Genomic DNA, 11,573 nt, shown 5'->3' on the forward strand with positions numbered 1-11,573 from the left:
TTGAAAGCGTAACTGGAGTTTTCTACCCCTGGCCCATTTGGCTACGGCTGCGGAGAATGATGTACCAGTTTCTTTTTTTTCTTTTGAACATGAGTAGTTAGTTTTTTGCGCACTATATTTGTATTCAAAACTCAGTAATTCAAATTGCTGTCTCCGGTAAAGTAACATTTCTAACACGATGAGGCCATTATTTTGCTTCGTACATTCACCCTAAAACGTTTCAGGCGCCACAGTCCTTGCGTTGTGTCTAGCTTTGACGATAATAGGTATACAAATATCATGCGGTCTTATATGGGGTGGGCTATAATAATGAGAATGCCGCTATTGAACATGAAATACTAAGGTAAAATATCTAACTGGTATTGCGCAGCATGGTGCAAATTTGAGACCCGTATCAGTGTGCTGGCGCTCTGCGCTCTCCAAACGAAGTGAAGAAAGATAACAGCACTCAGCGCTTCATCTCGCGCTTCTGGCCTCAAGCGGTCAGTCAGGTCAGCTCGTACGGCTCCCGGTGTCTGACCGCCACCATAAAATGGATGAAGGTGAGTCATGAACTTCCGCACTCCCTACGCCCGACGCATTATTGGCAGCGCTTGAGCGCTATTGCGACACGTGTGTGAAATGAAGGCGTTTTCGGGAACCAATACATCCAGCGAAGCGGAAAGTTCCATGAACCCATCAGCATCATGAACCCATACATCGGTTCTTTTGCGCCGAATAAAGGTGCAAAGGCCAGCGATTGTGGCTGTGTTAGCCTATTATGGTTGTGACGGAATTTGAGGATGCTATTCTCTCAGTGGGGAACTCAGGCCTATAATGACAGATGAGCTCCTGGTCGCGGCCCCTACTACATCATTGCCTGGCTCCTAGAGGGCTGCTGTCGGTTCAAAAGGCAGCGCACAAGTAACAGTAGTCCTTGCTAGTCAGAGATAATTTGTGTGCCAACCAGTGGAAACCGATTTCAAAGAGTGCAGTTGAGAATTTCATTAGGCCAGAAAGCGTGAAAACATAGCGCTGCCTTGCGGTTCTGAAGAGCGCGAGCAGATTCACAAACAGCACTGCGCTGCTCACTAATTTCAGTCCCATTACTGCAGGTCAACTGTAGCCAAATCAATGTACCATTCTTTGAGCCTACTCCTTGAGTTACCGTACCTACGGTATTTTGAGCATTTAAGAAAAATGGCTGCGGTTCAACTCCCGCTGAACATGGTTCGAGAGCGAAAGCTATGGAGTATCGGGCACCTCTACGCGACTTTACGTCTGTTACGTTGAGTGCGTTCCAGAAACTGTATAGGCAGCGCGCCCATCGCTTTCTCTCCTTTTTTTTTCACTCCCACTTTCCTCCCTTCTATCACGGCGCGGTTCGGGTGTCCACCGAAATGCGAGACAATAGACCTTTTCACAAATTCCGCCACGCCACCAGGCGGCCGCTCAAGGCACTCTGGGAAAACGGAGCGCCGCGGCGCCCGCGCTGCCGCGCTCACGTCTGTTCGTCCGTCTCTCCGACTGCGCCTGACCACCGGAAAGCCTTTCTCTGCGATCTCGTCGCCATCGCTGTTTCTTGGCCTTTCTCTTGTGTCTGCTGTTCTTTTGCATCGCATGACACAGTTGGACGTTGCGTTCCGCGGCCATGGATCACCAGCCGAGCACGGTAAGTAGACGCTAAGACCGGCGTTCGCCCAATGCATGTTTACGCAGAGGCCTCGCCGCTCAAGTGCGCATCGCCTCGCGTCCCGCTGCCCGAAATGGGTATGCATGCTCTTTTCGTTTAGGGCGAGTTATAGCTTCCAGGTGTGTTTTTCTTTGCTGCTGCTGTTGAAAAGTCATCAGACAGCTTGGTCTTGCACTGTTCGTTCGGGGTCGTGTTGTTTCAACTTCAGCAGCAACTGAATGTGCGTGCAACGTTGCTGCCATTTATTCGGAATGCAATAGTGTGCCTTTTCCGACGTGATTAAGTGTGCGTGCGAGAGGAGGGCGAAGTTGTTTCGCCACCAACGCTTCAGCCACCGTTTGGGCGTGTGATGTGATGTTGCATAAGATCGCGTTCACATGCGTGCTATGTACGATGAAAGGGGAAAGTTGGGCAGGTTGGCTGGACATTTTCGGAACAGGCAAATACTCGGTGGGCTTCTGTCCATGTTCGCGATATCGCGCTGCGATTATAAGCTCGATGATTGACAAATCAGAAGTGCCACCATCTAAAGGGCGGCTCTTGAAATGCTATCATAAGCCGAGTACCATGTGGACTTTCGAACCGAGAACGAGCGCAGAAATCAATATTCAATAAAAATGTTCACACTGGTCAGCTTTGCAACTACTACTAAAAGTTACTTTCATTACGGAGAACAATATTAAATTGCTAAACTGTTCGTTCCGCAAATATACAGATAGTTTTCTTCGCGCTTGTTGTCTGCAGAGTAGTGAAAGAAAATGTTTCTTTACATGCGCAGAAGCATTGAAAGCAAGTGAACTACTGACGAAATTTTGTGGTAACCTAGCAGGTATTCAGCAGCACGTAGGATTTCTTCACCAATTGTCTGGAGTACTCATACTGCTGCCAACTATTGTAGAGCTGTGACAATGTCAGCACACGAGGAATTCTTGTTGCCCATCAGTGACTCGCGTTTTAGTTGCAAAAATCTTCATATGCAATTTTACATATATCACATGCTTACACCTAAAAGTATCACTTATTGATTTATCTACTTTCCAGACACCGCTGCAAGCCGTGGAAAACGTTCAGTCGCTTTCACTGATTCTCCCAAAAGGACCATGGACCAAGCAACTGAGAGGCCTCCACAGAAGTTTTTCAGAGGAATCAATTTTGCAGCACGAGAGGGCTTGATCTGCTTCAAAGCATTGTGTGGCCGGCTATAGGATGTTCAAGGCTGAGAAGGTTCATGAGGCACTGCTCTGCGAAGCTGGTGGGGAGGTGTACCTGAAGACCACTGTTGAGGCATCATTTTCTGTGTCAAGACGGTACAAGGCGGCTGCAGCAATTTCGTCAGACGGGCTCGTGAGGAAAGGTTGTTGCGACTGCCGCGCAGGAGCATCAGGAGTCTGCAAACATGTGGCAGCCCTATTGTGGTTTGTCCTGGACATGAAGCTCTCTGGACAGGCCTATATTCAGGACACTGTTTCGTGTACTGGAAAGTCAAGAGCATGGGCGACTGGGACAAAGCATGGAAACATGCGCAAGTTAAAGTTTTCGGATTTAAACTTTGTGAAGCATGTGCCCAACAAGGCAAAACAAAGCAAGCGTGCAAGAGAAAATGCACGCATTCAGTTAACTGAAGAAGACTTACGAGGACTGCATAAAACACTGTGTGAGGAAGACATAAATCCTATGCTGCGTGATACGATGCGGGATAACTCTTTCCTTCCAGTGCCCCTGCCAGTCATCCCTCAGGACGCAGTGTCAGCGAAAGTAACGCTTAGACTCCCCACAGAGGTGCTTTGGAGCGAGAATGTGCCAGCAGGCAACGACTTTGAAGACTGCACTGTCACGCTTGAAGAGGCTTGGGCGCTTGAAGAAAGCACAAGAGACCACAGCAGCTCTGCAACATGGTCGTTTGAAAGGGCAAAGCGCCTGACTGCGTCCCACTTTGGCGACATTGTTAGCCGCCAGAAGCCAGCAGATGAAAAGTTTCTGAAGCGAGTGTTGGGGTCAAACCTTGCAAACCAAATATATGAGGGACGGCTTGGTTAATGAGGAGAGTGCTGTGCAGCGGTATGTTGAGAAGGGCACGTCGATTAAAGTTTACCATTGCGGCCTGTGTGTCAACCCTGGTGTACCATTACTTGGTGCCACACCAGACGGAGTGGTGAAAGATGGTGACAACTTTGGCCTCCTGGAAGTTAAGACCCTTTCAGCTGCTAGAGACCGAGGAGAATGTCTCAGCGATGCCATTAAAACTGCATCATACCTGAAAGATGGGTTGCTTCGTAACTCGCACAAGTACTATTATCAGGTACATGGACAAATGGCACTGACGGGACTTTCATGGTGCGACTTTTTGGTCGATAATGGCGTTGAATGTACAGTCCAGAGAATTCAGTTTGACAGTTTGCTCTCGACCAACAAAATGATGCCCCGACTCCTGCAGTTCTACAGAGACTGTAAGCTGTGCCAAGCTCTTCCAGTGTGAAATTACCACAAAGTGCACGCAGTCAAGCCTTTGTTTTCATTAACCTCCTCGTTCCCACAATATGTACTTCTCGGCCTGTTCGAACACATGGGAAGAAAATTGTAAACAGTTGGGTTTAATGGTCCTAAATTGGGAATATTGGCTCTGAGGGACAGCGTAGTAAAGAGCTCCAGATTAATTCAGGCTAACTATGGTTTCTTTAACATGCACTCACATCGCACAGCAGGAGTGTTTTCACACGTAGAGGTCACACTGCTTCCCGAATGCATGTGCACAGTGGCTGTTTTGCTGTGGTGCTGAGCAGTTTTTATTGAAAGGTCTGTGGATTTCGATCCTTCTGATTAAACCATGTAAACAGCCAAGTGACTGTATTTTTGCAGTAATCATCATCTGAATAAGACAAAAGTAGCGCATGCATTTTGTTTTTGTCATGCTGAGGTAATATAGTTTTCGTTGACACTTTTGCATGTATCATTCGTTTACAAAGTCTGTTTTTGACAATTTTTTCATTGTAATGTTCTCCACTTGTACATACTGGGTTTTTTATTGTATATTTTTTCAGTGCAGTACAGAAACACTTCTATAACAATGTACACAAAAGTGCAATCTATTTTTGCTAATCATTCTAGAGCTGTGATAAACATACAACTTTCATCAAATCACGTGCTCAGTGTTGCAGTCCTTTTCACTGCTCAGATTCCTTGTTTGTGTCCAATACATACCGTCAAGAATTATTTCATTGCAATGTCCTTCACTTCTACCTCCATGCGCTTCATTTTAATATTTTGTGCATATTGTTTCAGTAAAGTACAAAAGCACTTTATGGGGCAGTGTGCTTTTTTAGTCATTTCAGAGCTGTAATAGGAGCAAAGCTGTTATAAATATTGGCAATATTCATGCAATGCATCATTTATATTAAGTGTTCAGACCCCTTGCTCTTTCCAGTCTACTGTTGGGAACAAGTGCAGCACTGCAGTATGTGTTTTTTATGACAAACAAAATAACGTGCAATTTTCTTTTCTAGTCATTTTAGAGATGTGACAAATGTACAGCTTTCATCAAATTATGTGCGCAATGTAGCTGTTATTTTCAGTGCTCACATTCCTTGTTGAACTTAGTGTTAACAATTACTTCACTGCAGTGCGCATCACCTGTACCCACTTGTGCTTCATTTTGATATTCCGCGCATATTGTTTCAGTACGGTACAAAAAAGCACTTCCCAATAAAGTGTGCAGGTAGAGATGGTTATGGGGCAGTTTGGTTATCTTTAGTCATTTTAGAGCTGTAATTTTACCAAATATCAGCAGTATTCATGCAATGTGTTATTTATATAGTGTTCAGATTCCTTGCTCTTTACAATTTTATGTTGAGAATTAAAGTTTTTTAACAAATACTACACTGCTGTACTTGTTCGTTCACATGTGTACTTCCCTTGTAGTAGAACATGCAAATTGACGCATGTTTTCTTTAACATGTCTTGTTTTTTTCCTCTGTTTGCATACTTTTGATTCTTTAAATGTAGTATTGATGTGTAATAAAGTGAAATGGACGGCTTTGGGCTGACAGGCCTCTCAGAGCCGAATTTTTTTATTTGCTGCTTGCTAGCATCCTCTTCTGGTACATATCCTGGGTACGATTCTCAATAATCAGCAAGTTTGTGTGTTCATGAAAACCAAGCGATGGTCAAACTAATTACGTGACTACGTCCATGAACTTGTTTGAAACAGCATTACCAGTTAACCTTTGCTGCTTTGATGACTAGCCTTTCAACATACAAGTGGGCCATCCTTAATCCTTGAAATTGATTAAATTCATATTGATGTGTTACTACTCTGGAAAATTTCACAGACTGATACGGCAAATAAGCAAAAAAAGGAGATCTTTATTTGGCTATGGTTCTGTTAAATTCAAACAGAAGTAAAATACAAAATAAAATTAGGAGCTGAAGAAATGACGACAAATGTGGTGAAAGGCATCGTGGGTGCGGACAATGCAATACAGATTTCATTCTGAAAAATGAGCATTTTGCTTGTGGACAGCATATGACTTTTACGTTAGAGTGAGCAATCACTATTTTCGAAACACTTTATAAACTCACACTTTGGTCCTGTAAGGTTTACTACAAAGGCCCCCTCATTCTAAACTCCACATATATATGAAACCGTATGAAAACAAATATGAAACCGTTTCGGTCTCTGTCACTGCAAGGTACCGGATTTCGACTGCGGTATTCATCAAACACACTAGAAGTTCTGGACATATTCTGAACAGTGTGACTTACACTCTGCACAGCAAAACTTGTGTTACTGTCTTAGGTAGATAGAGTACTTTGCTCTCTGTTAAGTAAAGGCTCATTAGTGAAATTGTTTAGATAACAGCAAATCTTCCACAGTTTGTTCAATTTATGAGCCATAACATTGGGGAAAATGCTCTTCAGTATGCGAAACTTCTTTACTTCTCTGATGACGCGTTCAACGTGTACTCTCAGATTAGCAATCTCCCTTGTTTTGGTCTTTTCAGCGACTGACAACTGCTGCTTTCCATTAAGCATGGGTGGCACATTTAAGTTAACACCAATTTCAATAAGATCATCACTGATCAGAAACCCTCTGTCTGCCATCACGCTATCTCCAGGTTGAAGGAGATTGTATAACCCACTTTTTCTTGTAATCTCTTTGATATCCTGCCAGGAGACAGGTCAGAGACAAAGGAGATAAATCCATTGGGTGTTATCCCCAGCAGCCCTTTTGCTGTATTGTGGCTTTTGTAAGTACTGAAGGTGTCACTCTGCACAGTGTACTTAGATGGGGTCTCAATAAAAAGTTTTGTACAGTCCAGTATAACACGGGTTGAAGGATAGCGAGCCCTGAAAGACTGCGGCATATTTCATGACACAGTTTCACGTGATGGCCACATTGGGATCTGAACTAGCACATCACTGAGGATGTGTACCCAGTAGGAGAATATGCTGCTTACCAATGATGTGCTTATGGCAAAACGGTATGCTATGTCCTGCTCTAGAAGACCGACTCTTAACCTGCACAAACAAATAATCAATTGCTCTCTCACACAAAGCAATGGTCGTCGGCCAGCTGGCGATTTCGTTGTTCTGTGCTTGGAACTGATCAATGCAACGAAGCATTCAAAGCGCTTCAGTGAGGAGAAGCCAGTACAAAACCTGAGCTGCTTCTCATCCTTCACCAAGTCTTCATTATGAGAGCCTTGCTTGGTTGTCTGCTTGTCCCTAGCTCTCTCAGTCTTCTCCTTGTGCAGCAAAGAACGTAGCTTTGCTAATTCTTCTTCAAGAAAACTGGTATTATGTCTCGGCTTTTCGTTTTCTTGCTGTAGTTGCTGACACGTAGTGACAAGATCTGCAGCCCTTGCTTGATAACGATGCGCTGCCTCAACTGTTGGTCCCATGGAATATGTATGGTCGTAGTCTGGAATGAAGCAATTTAAAACAAACATGGTAGGCTGCATTTTGCTAAAAGTTTTTATATGATAGCAAGGTTGGGTGGGAAAAGTGAAGCCAGATATATATGAAATTATTCATAGCAAAAGTAAACATGCAAAATAAAATTACAGCAACAACTAATAGGGGAGTAGTTAACAGCAGGTACAAAACACAATGCCTCTTTGAGCTCTCATCTGCAATTCCTGAATCAATTCAATTTTAGTTGCATTTTTCAATAGCTCTTGCTGTACATATACACAACATTTGACTGCGAGGTTACCTGCTGGTTGCTGAAGATGGATGCTTGACAGAGAAGCAGCTGGAGGTAACATCGGTGAAGTTGCTGAGACGTTGTCTGCAAAGATAAATAATTTCAAAATACTTTATTATAGCGCGGCTGCTGCAGCGAGACGGTGCCTGAATTTAAATAGCCTGAATGAGCGGAATAACATTCCCTGGAAAATGAACTTATCAGTAACAACTGTAGCAGAGCCAACTCATCAAGAGACGTATAACTGCACAATGATTGAGTGAGACAGCCTACTGCCACACTCCGTCCCTCGAAAAAAATGAAGTCATTACCTCTGCTCCTCACTGCGAAACGAATCCAAACAAAAAGACAATGATAAGAAAGCACTTCTCTTCTATGCCGACCGAATGCCATTTGTGTGAGTCTCCCTTTGCGCTTGTGCCTTTTACGCTGTTTCAAGAATCAACAAATACGTCAACTTTCCGACCCATAAATCCGCTCCCTTCCTTCCGGCGAAAGAAAACAAAGCACAACGACAGGATCGCTTTCCGCGTTCGAAGCACACTAAGCTTAAATGCAAAAGAAAAAGGGCTCTTACGCTACTCAGATTCCACTTCAACCGTGCCGCAGATGCCGAGTTCGTCTTGGATGTCGGCCTCCTGCGACATCGCCACGACGCGCTTGGTACGGCGTCGTTTCCCAAATCCTGGCGAACATAATGAAGCATTAGCAGCAGAAAACCGTCTCCTTTCAAAGCAATAGTCTTACCCGTAATCGCAGCAGGTGTCCGTTACGCATACACTCGGGGTGGAAAGATCGTGGGGGGACGATCCATGTAACCCTTGCGTCCGCTAGTGTTGAAATGCGCACCACATATTTTGTGGTGTTTCGAAGGCTTCCACAGGGTAAATCGCCCTTGCGAGCCTTGCCGATTTATCCTGCGCACCCATTCTAGCTTCAGCTTCTTGTCCTTGGGGAATACGTGAAATGAAATGTTGATGTCCTTTCGCGTGTTGTTATCACAGCCGGGCACGCAGCACGTTTGACCACCACCGCGCTTCTCCTTTTCAGACATGTCTAATGTAGAAAAAAGTCACCCCAGAATTTCAGAAAGACTATCAGATAACCACCACGGAAATGTGCTGCAACATTCCGCTAACAGACACCAACATCGCGCACGAGAAGACGCACAACGACTGAACACGGCGGCACAACACAGCAACACGCTTGACAGCAGCCGACGCGGGAGGCGATCGCTCGGTTCTCCCATCATGCTTTGCGCGGATCCGCTAGGGGATGGCGCGGCGCTGCAATTTGTGGAAAGGTCTATTACTGCTCAAAAACCAACAACCGCAGCGCGCCCACCTTGCCACCCTGGTAGGCGACAGCTAATGGTTGATCACAGGAGTTTCCTCCCCCAATGAACGATGCGGCCTATTGCTGCAGCGCAGCGTGTCTGCCACAACGTTTTCAGGGCTAACGCATGCAGCCCACGTCTCTCTCACACCACCCCACGTTGCTGGCGCACGCTGCCTAGCCGGTCGGCGGCTGGGCGAATTGCGTTGACCCGGGTGTCGTGCGGGCCTGTGAGGACTCTGTGAGATTGCAGGTCTTATTTTAAACAAACACAAAAGTACAAATAATAAACGAGGCGGCTTTTATCGGAAAGGAAACCAATTTCAATATGAGCGAGAAAAAAGGAAAGGAACAAGAGAGCAACGCAACAACACACGGGAAAAACACACGGGGGAACAGAACAAAGTGCTTACGAAAAATGCAGAAAAAAAGAGTCAAAGAGGAAAGTCACACTACTTATTCGAGCAACGAGCGGGGAGGACTGGCTGGGTGTCGGGCAGTCAGGGAGTCTCTGGGCGTTCCAATGTTGATGCGACGCTACCGCAGCGTCGGCGTCTGTGGGCTCCCGGCACGGTTTCCAGGTCTGGTATCCCGGAAAAGTCACGTAGGCGCCAGAAGCGGCCTGTGTGGAGCAGCTGACGGATGGACGGAGAAGAGTAGCGCCTGAGCCTGGGGGTTGAGGCTCTCGAGGATGGAAGTCCAGGTCTGGTGGCCCGGACGTCTGCGGCTAAGGCCCAAGCCCGGAACTCGGGGAGCCAGCAGAACTCGTCCACGTCCGTCGCCCACCGCGCTCTTCTCTTCTCTGCCACGTAATCCTGTTCGACCTGTCCCGGCGTACCCCTCCGCACGCGCTCCTCGTGCTTTGTCTTCTCCTCACGAACGCCGCTCTGTGGCGCTATCTCCTTACAGAAGGCCCCCTCTTCGGAAGTTTTTTCCAAGGGAAAGAACTCAACTTCAGGAGAGCGACACCAGACGCGTTCGACGATCGCAACACAGAACACAGCACCACAGCGCGCACACTACACCCCACACACAATACGACGGTCGACAATATTCGAAGCGTTCACAGACATTCGCACACACAGCACAGAGAGCACATGGAAAGTCAACGTGAAGCGTCCATAGAAGGGCGAAGAAACACGGAAGGCATACAAATTAGGTAGCAGACACTCAAAAACAAACATGAACACAGATAATGCCAACAAGAACAGGTGTGGGCTATATTCATCCGTATTCCATTCTTCACATCAAACCACTTCACCGTCGCGAGAACTCTTTCAACTAGTACTTCCGTTTTCCTTTGTGAAACCGGTTTCTCCAAACCGACCTCGGTCTCCACCATGGTTTTAAATGTCCCCGTCCTACGATGTTATACACTCTGTGCCGGCCGTTGTCCGCCGGCACCGATGGAACAACGGCGTCATTTACTTTGTTCTCCCTTTCCTTTGACACAGTCGGTTGACACTTAGCACACGATCTGACATAATTCTTAATGTCAGCCTGTACACCGGGCCAGTAAAACTCACTGAGCACCCTTGCTATTGTTTTCCGTATTCCTTGATGGCCGGATAATGCACTCTTATGCGCCAACTTAAGGACTTGCGTGCGTAAGCCCTTCGGTACCACCGCTTGCTCAACGACTCGGCCGGGACACACTTGGTATGTTCGGAAAAGAACACCGTCATCTGTATCAAAAGAGTGGGCGGTCTGTCCCTTGCCACGAAATATTTGCCCCAACTTCCTGCGACACACCTCTAAAGTCGGGTCTTCTTCCTGTTTCAGGCGAAACTCCGGCCGTGATAAGTGGAGTGTGTTCAGAGTGGGGCTTTTACTACTCTCTGAAACCTTTGCTGTCACCGTAAGGGAAGGAACATCGACCGCACCCGTCATGGCAAGGGAAACTGCCTGATCAGTTAGAATTGGCGGGTCAACCGAGAATGGAGGTTTAGCGCCAGGGACATTGCCTATTATGATGTCGTATAGGGGTGTAGACAAGCACCGCGCGATGGCCTTACCCGAAAAGTACGGTGAGGAAATCACCACCTCCGCTTCCGGAACTTCTACACGGGTCCCATTGGCCAAGAATAATGTAGCCTGTTTCCCTGTAAGCGCCGCTGCCGGTACAAGGGACTCGCGCACAACAATGCCGGTGCTGCCCGTATCTCGTAATACCGAACCAGGCTGGCCGAACACCTCACCGTGCGCCACGGGCATAGCAGTTTCCACCGGGTTGGAAGGACAGACCATCTCCCCCAACTGGCCCTCTACGCGCGTTACCACTGCAGTGCTATCGGGGTGTGAATATCGAGGTGTCATGCAACAGGCGGAATCGTCACGGTCTCCTGGCCTCTTAGCTTTGCATGA

The 11,573-nt window shown here is 46.6% G+C and overlaps 2 pseudogenes; one reads left to right on the forward strand and one right to left on the reverse strand.

The window, feature by feature from the left end:
- The first annotated feature begins 1,621 nt into the window (after window positions 1-1,621).
- On the forward strand, window positions 1,622-4,148 carry LOC149345728 (uncharacterized; annotated as a pseudogene).
- Window positions 4,149-6,460: 2,312 nt separating this feature from the next.
- Window positions 6,461-8,928, reverse strand: LOC149345729 (uncharacterized; annotated as a pseudogene).
- Between the last annotated feature and the right edge of the window lie 2,645 nt (window positions 8,929-11,573).

Source organism: Amblyomma mixtum, chromosome 4, assembly GCF_055824585.1.
Source record: "Amblyomma mixtum isolate Tamu chromosome 4, ASM5582458v1, whole genome shotgun sequence".
Classification (NCBI taxonomy): domain Eukaryota; kingdom Metazoa; phylum Arthropoda; class Arachnida; order Ixodida; family Ixodidae; genus Amblyomma; species Amblyomma mixtum.